Below are 10,923 nucleotides of genomic sequence, written 5' to 3'. Positions count from 1 at the left end.
GCGACAAATAAAGCTAAATTGGCAGGACTGCAGGTTGCAAAAGCCCACCTAATAGAAACTGAAATTCATTTTGAAAGAGCAACAGCAAATTGGGAAATTCCAACTCAGTCATGTGGCAATTGGCTGACCAATGGTGGAGGGTGCATACCATGTGGACATACAGAATGTTTTACAAAGTTAACCCCCCCACCCCCAAAGTCGTCCGCTGTTTCCAAGGTGGCAACCCTAGCGACCACCATGTGGAAGCTAATGGAGATCCGAATAAAGAAAGAAAAAAAGTGCAAACATAATGCTAAAGAAGTCTTTTGTGTGTGACAGGAGTAAAGAATTTTGTTATGACGCAGTTTCATGTTCATACATGTTACCCTGCTGTAAGGGTGGGATGATCTGCATGAGCCAAAACAGGTCCCCACCACTTATGAGAAACTAATAGCAGGCTAAAAGCATGTCTCTCTCAGTGCTGCTGCTGACATGTGGCATTTCCAGTGTGTTCCTTAATTTTCAGTAACATACAGTGGACAATTGTGGTGGAGGTATTTATATCTTTAGCTAAATGAAAATAACAATATCAATAAAAAAAAGCTCAATTACAATTAAATGTCCTGAATTAAATATGTTATTGAAATAAAAGTGGTAAAATGTGGTATCAAAAGTATTCATTCAAGTGCCTGATTTTTATAATAACACAACAGTGTTATACATTATTTGATTACCATTACTTATTAATTACTGATTTTAATTACTTTACTAGTGTTTGTGCTCATGTAAAAAGAAATAAATGCAGAATAGATATATAGGCTAGAAAAAGTAGTACAACATTTCTCTCTGAAATTGACGAATGCAGAAGCTCAAAATGGAGGTACTCAAGTCAAATAGAGGTGCTTCAAAATTGTAAATGTATTTATACAGCCTCCTAAAATGGATCATAATCTGTATGATTAAGTGTTGAATCTAGGGCTATAATGAACTGTTATTTTAACTTTAGATCAATCTGCCTCTCACTGTCAGTGAGGAAACCCAACGATATTCAGTTTACTATCATGTATGACTAAGAAAAGAATACAATCTTCACATTTTAGGACCTGAAATCAGCAGATGTTTGATGTCTGGCATTTTTACTTAAACAATAACTCGAGTCATTTAATGCAAATCAACGGATTGCCTGAACGTCAAATTGCTACAGTTCTAGTTGAATCATCAAGCTAAGCACAAATGGCAGAGATATGATTTAATTAACACATCTATTTAAAATATCATCTTAAAGGGGACCTATTATGCTTTTTTGAGTTTTTCCTGACTTATAGTGTGTTACATAGGTTTTTATGCATGTAAATGGTCTCCAGAGGCACAAGGATCAAAGTTTACATCAAAGGGAAAAAGTGTCAGGGAAAAAACCCAGTTTTCTCCTTTGTATGAAACGCTTTGTCGGGGGTCCAGACATTACTTCCTGGTCCTATTGATGTCAATACTTCTCTTGGTGCTGCCCACCTGCAAGCTTGACACGCCTCCACACAAGGCACAGCACATAACTACTTATGGTGAAGAGTTTTCATTAGTTTTGTAGCCATGCCGAAAAGACGTGAGAGTGTTCTTGATTTCCTGCAGAAATCAACTTTATTTTTCCACAGTTCTCCACTGCTCCAAACATTATAGTGTGAGCCTGCACTTATGAGGACTGCTTCAGAAACCACGCACAGTTAGACGTTTCATTTTCACAAATGTTATTTCTGTAATTCACACTTGATGTGGCAGAACAGGGGACTTAGCCTCACAGCCTGTCAGTCTGCATTGTTATTGTGGATGTTAACCGCGTTATCGCGACCCGGTCTCGACCTGATCATGTTAGTAAGAAGCAGCATCGCAAAGATTTAAATTCTTAAACGTTTGTCAGTGTTGAAATGCTGTACCTCGTTAGCTCAGATAAATTATCCACAGTTTAACAGCTGAGTTCATTTTTCAGTAATTATGCCCACTAACCTCAAATTCATTCAGATTTAGCAGCATTGTAAACCAGCAGGAGGTGAAGCGGTGGAGACTTCCTGTCTGTTCCTCCATTATTTATATTCCTTTAGTCCAGAAGTGTCCACAAATAAAAAAACAAAAGGGTTTCTTATAAAAAATATTCTAAGTTATGACTATTGTCACCCAAAGTTTGCCTACACAAGATGTGCAGAACGTGTCGTGGCCATGGTAGTTGCCTGCAAACTGACCAATCAGAGCACACTGGGAGGAGGAGGGCCTTAAAGAGCCCTGAGTTTTACAGAGCGTTTCAGACAGAAGGTGAAGAGAGTACAGTATAAAATGTAAGGCAGAAGATCATTAAAGCATGTAAATCTTTTTTAGTCGACACCAAGAATGAAATGACCAACACTAAAAATGGCCATAATAGGTTCTCTCTAAAGGCTTCTTTAATAACCAGTACAAGCAGCATTCTCCCTAATGCTCAGAGTTTCAACCCTATGGCCAGCTCATTGAACAGGTGTTGTACAAGCTTGTTTAAATTCCTACAGTTTGTCATGGTAATACGAGTAGTTTTATCTTTATCATATTTTCCCCAGGCCTCTGAAATCTTTAGCTCTTCTATTTTAGCACAACATGGGAGGATTAACTTTGACCCTTGTATACGCAGTGCATGATTTTGCTCATCTACTGCTGGTCTTCCTGACAACGGGCTCTGAAATGAATGTCTGTCTTTTCCTGCTGCTGGAATTTGATTCATATGCTAATAAGCTGAATTCCCATGGATTTCTCTCTCCTGTGCCATAGATATTACCCTCAAAACTGTCTGCCTCCCCCCTCTCCCTTTTTCGATGTTTTTGTCCCTCTTGCGCTCCCTAACTTTTATTCTTTCTCAGAATCACAGCCTTTCTCGCAGTGCTTTTACACAACACACTTTATGTGGTTGTGCACAGTTCTGTCTTTACAGCAGGTGCTGATATGTATCTGCGTTTGCCATCAGGCCATGTAGGTGTTCAGGCAAAGCACCATGCATCTCCCTGCTTGTCTGAAACGCTTTTTTCCAACGAATGGATAAAGATAAGGCAGCTTGGGAATTTACCTCAGATAGTCATAGGTGACTTGAGTTTATGACTTTCTTGATTCAACATTCTCTACATCAACGTGCAGTAGCTTATTTTCCTTAATGTAAAAACTGGGGATTGGTAACTGTAATTATACCCTGGCCAAAGGAAATACTTGCTTCTGTTTGGCTCACAGGGATCTTTTTAAATTGTCAAACTGTCATTAATCTGTGGATAAGGGAAGTTAATTATTTGTGGTAAAACTAATGTTTCCAATAGTCTGGCCAGAGAGGACAAAACATTACATTACAAACACCTCTCAATATCATATAGTCCAGTACAATACCGCCTTTAATTATGGCTGTGACCCTCAATAATGATCTTATGATTGAATTTACACACTTCTGACAATGTCACTAAGAAGTGAACTCATTTTTCTCATTTACGGCAGAGCCACAGGACTGAATTGCAAAACCAAGGTACCTAATAAATTGTCCATTGACTCTAAATATCACTGATGTCCATAACGTTGACCCAGACTCATCTACATGTAGAAAAACTTGTTCATCATTACTGCAACTCATACTTTATTTTAGCTCCGTGGCCAAAATTGTTTTTTATTCAAAAATATTTTATTGTTTTAAATTCAACAAGGTTTTTCTACCCGTTGACATCAACACATTATGACAAAAGAACATCAGTAGTAACAGCTTATGCTAGTGCAGGTGATGAAAACAGGGGAGAAGGTTTAGCACTTTTAATCACTCTAATTACTATTGTACCCTCATCTTCTTCTTCATGGTAACAGGCCTTTTGTGTTACTTTTTATGTTTCATTAAGTTTGACTACAGTGTTGTAATAATAACCTTCCTAGCAGGACCTGCGTGTGAGAAAAGTGAGGTATTTCATAATTGTTAGTCAGAGATGCCAGAGGGGATATTGCAACCTCTGTCTTATGGTAAAGTAGCTTTTGTTGATACTTGGCTGTGAATGTGAGACCAGCCACCCTGCATTTAATGACAGCCTGTGTTGAAACACTTATTAACCTGACTGATGTTGTCACTTGTGATGTGGCCCTCACACGCAGAAAATTGTCAAGCAGTTAATCATCTGCATACAGATTGATTCGGGCCATGACGTTCCTCTGAACATTTTTTTTTCTTTGCTCTGGCACTTAACTCCGTACACCAGCTCCCAAACTTCCGACCCAACACAGTGGAACCTCTAAAACACTCCTTAATGGACCCTTTCAATTGGGCATACAGACCAGAACAAACACTTTCATTCATGGTGTTCCAAAAATGCTAATGTAGCAAGGCCCTGACACTTTTACAGGGGGGGTACCCCTGTCATGGGCCTGTGTTAGACAGTAGTGAGGCTATCACTCACACAGGGTGATGCGAGGTACAGCTCCTATGGTAGCTGTCCCAAGTGTAATTTAGACCTACCAAGCTGATGGGTCTCCTCCAGCGCCACTGGCTCTGAGCCATAGCAGGTCAAACCAGGTTAGAAAAAGCAGGAAATAAGAAATTGGAATCAGTTGCCAGAAGCAGCTCATGAAATGCCTTAGCTGCCTTTACTGATGTCAAAGTAGCCCATTTTATCTACCAAGAGTTACTCTCATATTAGGATGAACCTGATGTGTTAACTTTTCTTGCTGATTGATTAACTCTGATAAATTGACTCACAAATCAACTTAAAGTCGTGTCTTTTATTGATTATGCATTATAACTTGAAAGGCCAGGGTTTTGTCCTATTCAGAAAAAATAGTTGTACTTATCAGTCAGATTTATTTTGCATCATGAGCCCCTGTTAGAGCTTGCTGCAGATGTAACGATACTAAGGCACAGCTTTGAGGGTGCACAATGAAGTGACTCATGAGCCGTATTCTCTTGACATGTCGCAGCAGATGCTTCAAAACTCACTGATTGCCAACTCATCACGAGTAGGCGGATAAGTAATTTATTTTCTGATGGGTTTCTCACAAGTATGATGATTTTGTAAATGCAGTGGATGCCAGATAAATTGCCTTTGCTGTTTTCTTTTTTCTTCAAGAAAGTATGTGGTTAATGAAGAGAATTTCTGCAATTAATTGTCAAGGCTTAACAACATTATTCCTCTTCATTACTCCTAGAGTTGTTGAAAATATTTCACCTTTGTAGAGTACTATGATGCATTCACTGTCACCATTTATACTTATTGCCTCATATTTCAGTGATTAAACGGTATTATATATTTTTTTAATTTGCATAGATTATGCATTATACCTCTTAATGTCAGACACTTATGGGATTGGAGTCCTGGCTCAGACTGTTCATCCAGGCAAACAGATGTAAAAGGTGGAAAGATTACTCATCATCCTTTTCTGTGTTGTTTGAGAAGAAACTAGGCTGCAGGTGCGAGCCGTTTTAAGAAAGACCCAAATACGTTTTTCAAAGTGACAGGAAAATCCCCCCTCCCTTTTTAGTCTACCTAAAACTTGAGGACTGACAGCCACAAAATATGTTTTTAGTGTTAGCAGGGTGGGAGAGGACATGTGGCAGTGGGAGAGTACTTATAAAGGTGTGTACATGCTACAAGATCAGGCAGGTCTCGCACTTCAGTGAGGCTTTATTACTCTCTGGGTCTCAGCCCTTTTGAAATGAATGTTAATCCCCTGGATTAAACAACAGCTGTTATTTCTAAACACCATAAAATGGCATTTATCACAACTTGTCACTAAGGACGTGGGCGTCTCTGTAGCTCTATGGGTGGCTTTTGTTATCAGCTCTTTCTTTTCCTCCCACCTATGAACCTATGAGAAGAGTAGTGAGATGAGAGTGTCATGAGATGTATTGATTATAGGCCTGCCTATTGTCTCTGTTGGACATTTTACTGCCATTACACGTGGACATAAGAACTGTCTTTTGGTAGATATGTGTCTGTTACAATATCCATAGTAATAAGTCAAGAATTGTTGAATATTGAATTTTGATGATGGAAATTATATTGTTAAAGCTAAAACAAGAGATGTAAAGCAAGTTTGTTTCGGTTAATAAATTGTAATGGTTGTCATTCCATAAGAATTTCTTTAAATACTCATCATAGACCCGTCATGACCCACCTGAGCCATTAAACAAAAACATATTACACAAATTCCTCTGCAAGGAGGAATCCCTGTGGAAAGCACTACAGTTTTAGAAACTAAATTTACCGTTGTGTTTCTGTAGCTAATCCTGCACACAAATAGACACACACACTCCAGAATTGTATTTATAGGTCCTCTACCCCAAGCAGCTAACAGCATGGAAATCATTGTTTTAAAATAAATCAAAGATGTAGTCCGTGATGCGAATGTAAACAAAATGGTCTTCCCATATCACTGCAATTCAAAACACAGGAGTGGAACCTATGACAAATAAAATTGGCTGGTTGAAACATGGACTAATACTAAAATTAGTGTTAGTGTTAATAAATAACGGTAAATGCAACAGTCAGCAGGCATATTTCCAACTATATTGCAACGAAACGTTTATGTTTTAAAATTTAACAAATTTTACTTTGGTCAAAATAATCAAGGAGCAGACATAAATGACAGTTCTGAAGCAAAATTTCTTCCATTTGTTGACAAAGACCCCACCAACCCAACCTAATACCACTTTAGGCCTTCAAGATTATCCCATAAACTCATTACCAGCTTAGTTTAGAGCATAGAGCGCAGCGCTGTTCGCTTATCTGCCGCTCTGCAACAGTGATGAACAATGTGCCAGGGTGAAGGAAGGTGTGAAGAGGTCTTCTGGAGGCCACGGTGTTTGAAGGGAGGAAGTTGAGTGTGACTGCTTGTCTCCACACGGTCTCCCTATGTGCTGCTTGCTGTGGCAAACTGATTAAGCTCTTGAATGCCACTCTTTGTCACCCTTCACTTCTACAAGGCACATGTCTCTGTAGTGATTCATGTTGTTTTCTAGCCTGTGTCACTCAGCGGACACTGACTTCTTTTGTGTAGAACTTAAGTTTTTGTAATAATTTATTATCATAACTCTGCATTTGCTGTGAGACAGGGAATACTTCCAAAAAAGCTAAAGGAGCAGTGGAGGATAGGAACTTTGTGTGTTTATGAAATACCCAACCTTCAGGTCTATGTTTTGATAACAGGAGTTTAATGTTATAATGGCATACCAGCTGGTTGCGTGCTGGGCTCGCTCCTGTTTAGAGAGGCAACCCCTTCACACGTCATTCCGCAAAGCACTATGTGCCAGAGAGCAGGAACCACTTAAACCCCAACTGAGTGAGCTGGGCGGCACTTTAATGAGCGAAACACTACCACAAACCTCTACACAGTACATGTGCACTTCAAAAGTAACTTTTATTTGTAAGGACGAAGGATTCGTTCTACTGCAGGTCAAATGAACCACACAGCAGTGCAGTGGTGTCTGAAACAAAAACATTTAGCAGAAGGATTCAAACACAAATGGTTTTTTTACCTCTGACTTTCCACGTGCATGTGTTTGGTGTGTTAAAAAGTTTTGAGATATCAGTTGCTACATGCTTTTGCTTTAAACCTGTTGTGCTTGTACCCTACTGTTAAGACTGTAGAGCACCTTCCTCTTTACATAATACTGGAAGCACAGGTTTGATGTGAATGTGTTTGATGTGTGTCAGCGAGCTGTTTGTGTGAATTCCAGGCTTACATGATTACAAGTTTGCTGAAGGGCTTGGGGAACTGAAACAGAGACAAGGCACAAATAACCGCACAGTCAGGTAAGACCTTAAAGGTAATGGGAGTTGTTATTTTATGACCTTAGATAGCTTAAGATTGAAAAATGTAATATGTTTTTATCCTCAGCTACCATAACTGATAAGAATGTATTACCCCAAATAAACATGCTACTGTATCTGACACTTTACAAATCTGATACAGTCAATGAGATACAGATAAGACCACAGGAACATTCTTGATGTTGGCCTGATTTCAGCACATCTGTTGTTTTAATCTTATCTGCGAACCTATGCCAGCTACTGAAAAGCAGGGCAATCATACATTATAATATAATAGAGATGGTATATGACACACAGAAAGTAATCAGTCAACATCTATAGGGATCTAATGATTTATGTGAAGAATGAGACCTTAAGTAGCCCAGCTCATTGAGTTTAATTCGGTTTGTTTACTTTGCTAAAACAAAGTAGACAGAGGACAGTTTTGTTTGGAAGAGCACGCTAGTATTTGTTAATGAATGGAGTTTGTCTGAAGGCTGGTTTCTTCTCTGTCAGCCACCCACCCCCCAACCCCCCCATCACTGCTGTCATTGTCTATGTTGACAGCCAAGCTTGTCATGATATGTTTCCTTTGTGTGTGCAGTCATGTGTTGTATGCTTATATGAAGTTTCCACACATAGTTCACACAGTTAGTGATTTCAAGCAATGTGTGAGATTGTTATAGAAACAACAATGGGACACAACCTCAGCTGTTGTTATGATAGAGTGACAGTACAATCTTAGGTGTGTGCTGGTGACGTTTGATCCGGTCTTTGATTATGCTCATAACACACACTCACACACGCCCATATGTTTTTACACAGTAGTTTTAACACAGTCATCTAATGCTGCAGTATGTGAAGCCTTTGGTAAGTTTGTCTGGAAGGTGTCTTGTGATTACTGTGTATTTAGGAGCTGATGTATAAAGACAGAAGTAAATAACTTGCAATTAATAAATAAAAAGAAAAAGAAAGTGCCAGAAGGAAGGACTGTCGAGGAGGAAGGGCTTCAGGGCTCCACAGGCGATTGAGGTGTTGGTGGAGACGGGAAGTAGGAATTCACAAATGTCGTTGACTCTCATTTGTTTAACATTCACGTTAGTTTAACAAGCACAGTGAGACTGCTCATGATCAGAGACCCTGAAAATCCTGTGCATTCCCTTCAAATGTGTTTTTGTTTATTTCACTGTGTGACTAACTAGGTGTCACTCATAAGCTGTGAGTCATAATTAGAACAATGAGTCTGAAATATGGTTGTGTATGTAGTTCACAAAATTTAAAACTCTACACAACATTGAACAAAATTGAGTTGACTTAATTGACACACAAACACACACACACACACACACACACAGGAAGAAGAAATTGTTATCATCAGTCTGACAGTCTTTCATATCATGTCAGAAACATATGTTATAAAATATATGTATTATATTATGTATTAGTGACTGTCATGTTATATTTTCAGTCTCCTTTCCTTTTGGCTCTAACTTTGCTTGTCCCAGTTCTCATAACGGACAACCAGGTGACTGTGTGTGTATTTGCTTAGGCTTGACAGTGCACGTTTGGTCATGTTACGGCTGTTGTTTTTTGATTTGCATTTATCTTTTGAGCACATTGTCCCATGTCCACATGGCATGTAAAGCTCTGAGTGAACGTGCAGGTCCGTTAGGCTTTGCCTCTAAGGTTGATTTCTCTATGTTTACAGAAGCCCTGCTCTCTTACACATGGAAAAGATCCATTTAAAGACAACAGTCTTAAATGGACTGTGTAATTATGTCCAGTCATTCTGCACTCGCAGTGACTTTAGGCTGCATTGCAGGCAAGTCTGAATCAGTCACCGATTTCAAAGTAAAAATGTAGAACAGCATAAAAGGTTTAGCTTCCAATTTTTTTTTAATCTGCAAATAAGTAAAGACAGAAACAAGATAGAGACTTTTCATTTCTTTATTAGGCACAGTAAATTAAGATCTCTTCACTCAAGAACTACTCACTGAAGCTTTCTTTAAAATGTCACACTGTCATTCTTCACTTTATCTGGCATTTATGAATCTCATAGTTAGATCATCTCAGTGTAATACTAACAATGAGCTTGCACTAGTTCATTTCAAGCTCTGATACACTGGACTTTGAATGTTAACCCATATTCCTGCTCACTGGATGACCCTGCAGGGCGCTGTGAGCAGTGCATACTCTATTGGTATGGTCATTATGTCTCCATTAGGCATAGCAAATTGTGCTGTAGATTAAATCTCCTTTATTCCCAATTCAGTACAGATCTGGAAACAAATTGGACAACACTCAGGACAGTGTCCGTCTTGAAAATAGGAAAGGAAAAGCCAAATCACATATCTTAGTCTTCTATCAACAAAGTCACGTCTATTTCAGGCATGTTCTCCAAAGCCTCCATTTATCAATACCCTGAAGCACCTCATGGGAATGAAAGTACACGTCCACAAAAGCTCTGGTCCTCTGAGAGAAGATGACTCCCTTCTCTTTTCAATGGAGCTAAGACACATTGCATTAAAATCATTGAGATGGAGTCGGGTGTAAATGGGCGTGCATAGTTTGTGGAAGGCAGGATGGACGGATCAAGGAAAAATGGAGAGAGAGTGAGTGAGAGAAAGAGAGAGAGAGAGAGGCATGCCTGTACTTCCTCTACACCCATTCTTTAATGCTCACTGAGTTGCCCCGCAGTGCAGGCTTTGTCCCACTCATTGTCACAGGCTTAGAGAGCCTCTTTGCCAAGTGAGAGGCTTTGGCGACATATGTCACTTCAGTGAGTCTCCTGTCGCTCCTTTAGCCGCTTGAGTGGAGGGGCGGGCATGGAGGCGTGTCTGTGCACCAGGAGAGGAGAAACGTGAGGTGGTGGAGGAAGGACATGTCAGAGATGTTGGTTCAGAGAGAGTTGCTGGAATGACCCCATAATGGTTCTGTGCTGTACTTTTTCTATGGATGTGTAGAGCAGCTGCCTTGGGCCTCTGCTGGAGGTGGACTGAAGATGTAGAATGACTCAAAAAAGAGTAAGTATTGGTCACTTAATGGGAAGTTTGATATTATCAGCCCCTAGGACGAGGTTTCTTTCTGTAATTAATGTATGTTTGCTTGCATGCACATTGTATACTGCATTACTTAACAATCTTTACTTTGCAGTTACACATAAATA

The 10,923-nt window shown here is 39.4% G+C and overlaps 1 protein-coding gene across 3 annotated transcripts in view; it reads left to right on the top strand.

Annotated features, from left to right (window-relative positions):
* The window catches only part of chl1a (cell adhesion molecule L1-like a), a 51,332-nt gene that overhangs the window by 5,930 nt on the left and 34,479 nt on the right, over window positions 1-10,923 (top strand). The window contains exon 1 of one of the 3 annotated variants that reach the window (XM_023427572.2): window positions 7,685-7,760. The exons of 1 other annotated variant lie outside the window; for it this stretch is intronic. The gene's annotated coding sequence lies outside the window, so the exon portion shown is untranslated. Of the gene's footprint in view, window positions 1-7,684; window positions 7,761-10,498; window positions 10,781-10,923 lie in introns of those variants that run through there. One more of the 3 variants, XM_023427571.2, reaches the window with a different exon arrangement.

The sequence above is a fragment of the Seriola lalandi genome, unplaced genomic scaffold (genome assembly GCF_002814215.2).
Source record: "Seriola lalandi dorsalis isolate HSWRI2012SDOR001 ecotype SW California unplaced genomic scaffold, Sedor1 jcf7180002054861, whole genome shotgun sequence".
In the NCBI taxonomy this organism is placed as follows: domain Eukaryota; kingdom Metazoa; phylum Chordata; class Actinopteri; order Carangiformes; family Carangidae; genus Seriola; species Seriola lalandi.
Note: the sequence above shows the minus strand (reverse complement) of the source record. Positions and strands in the feature narration are given on the sequence as shown.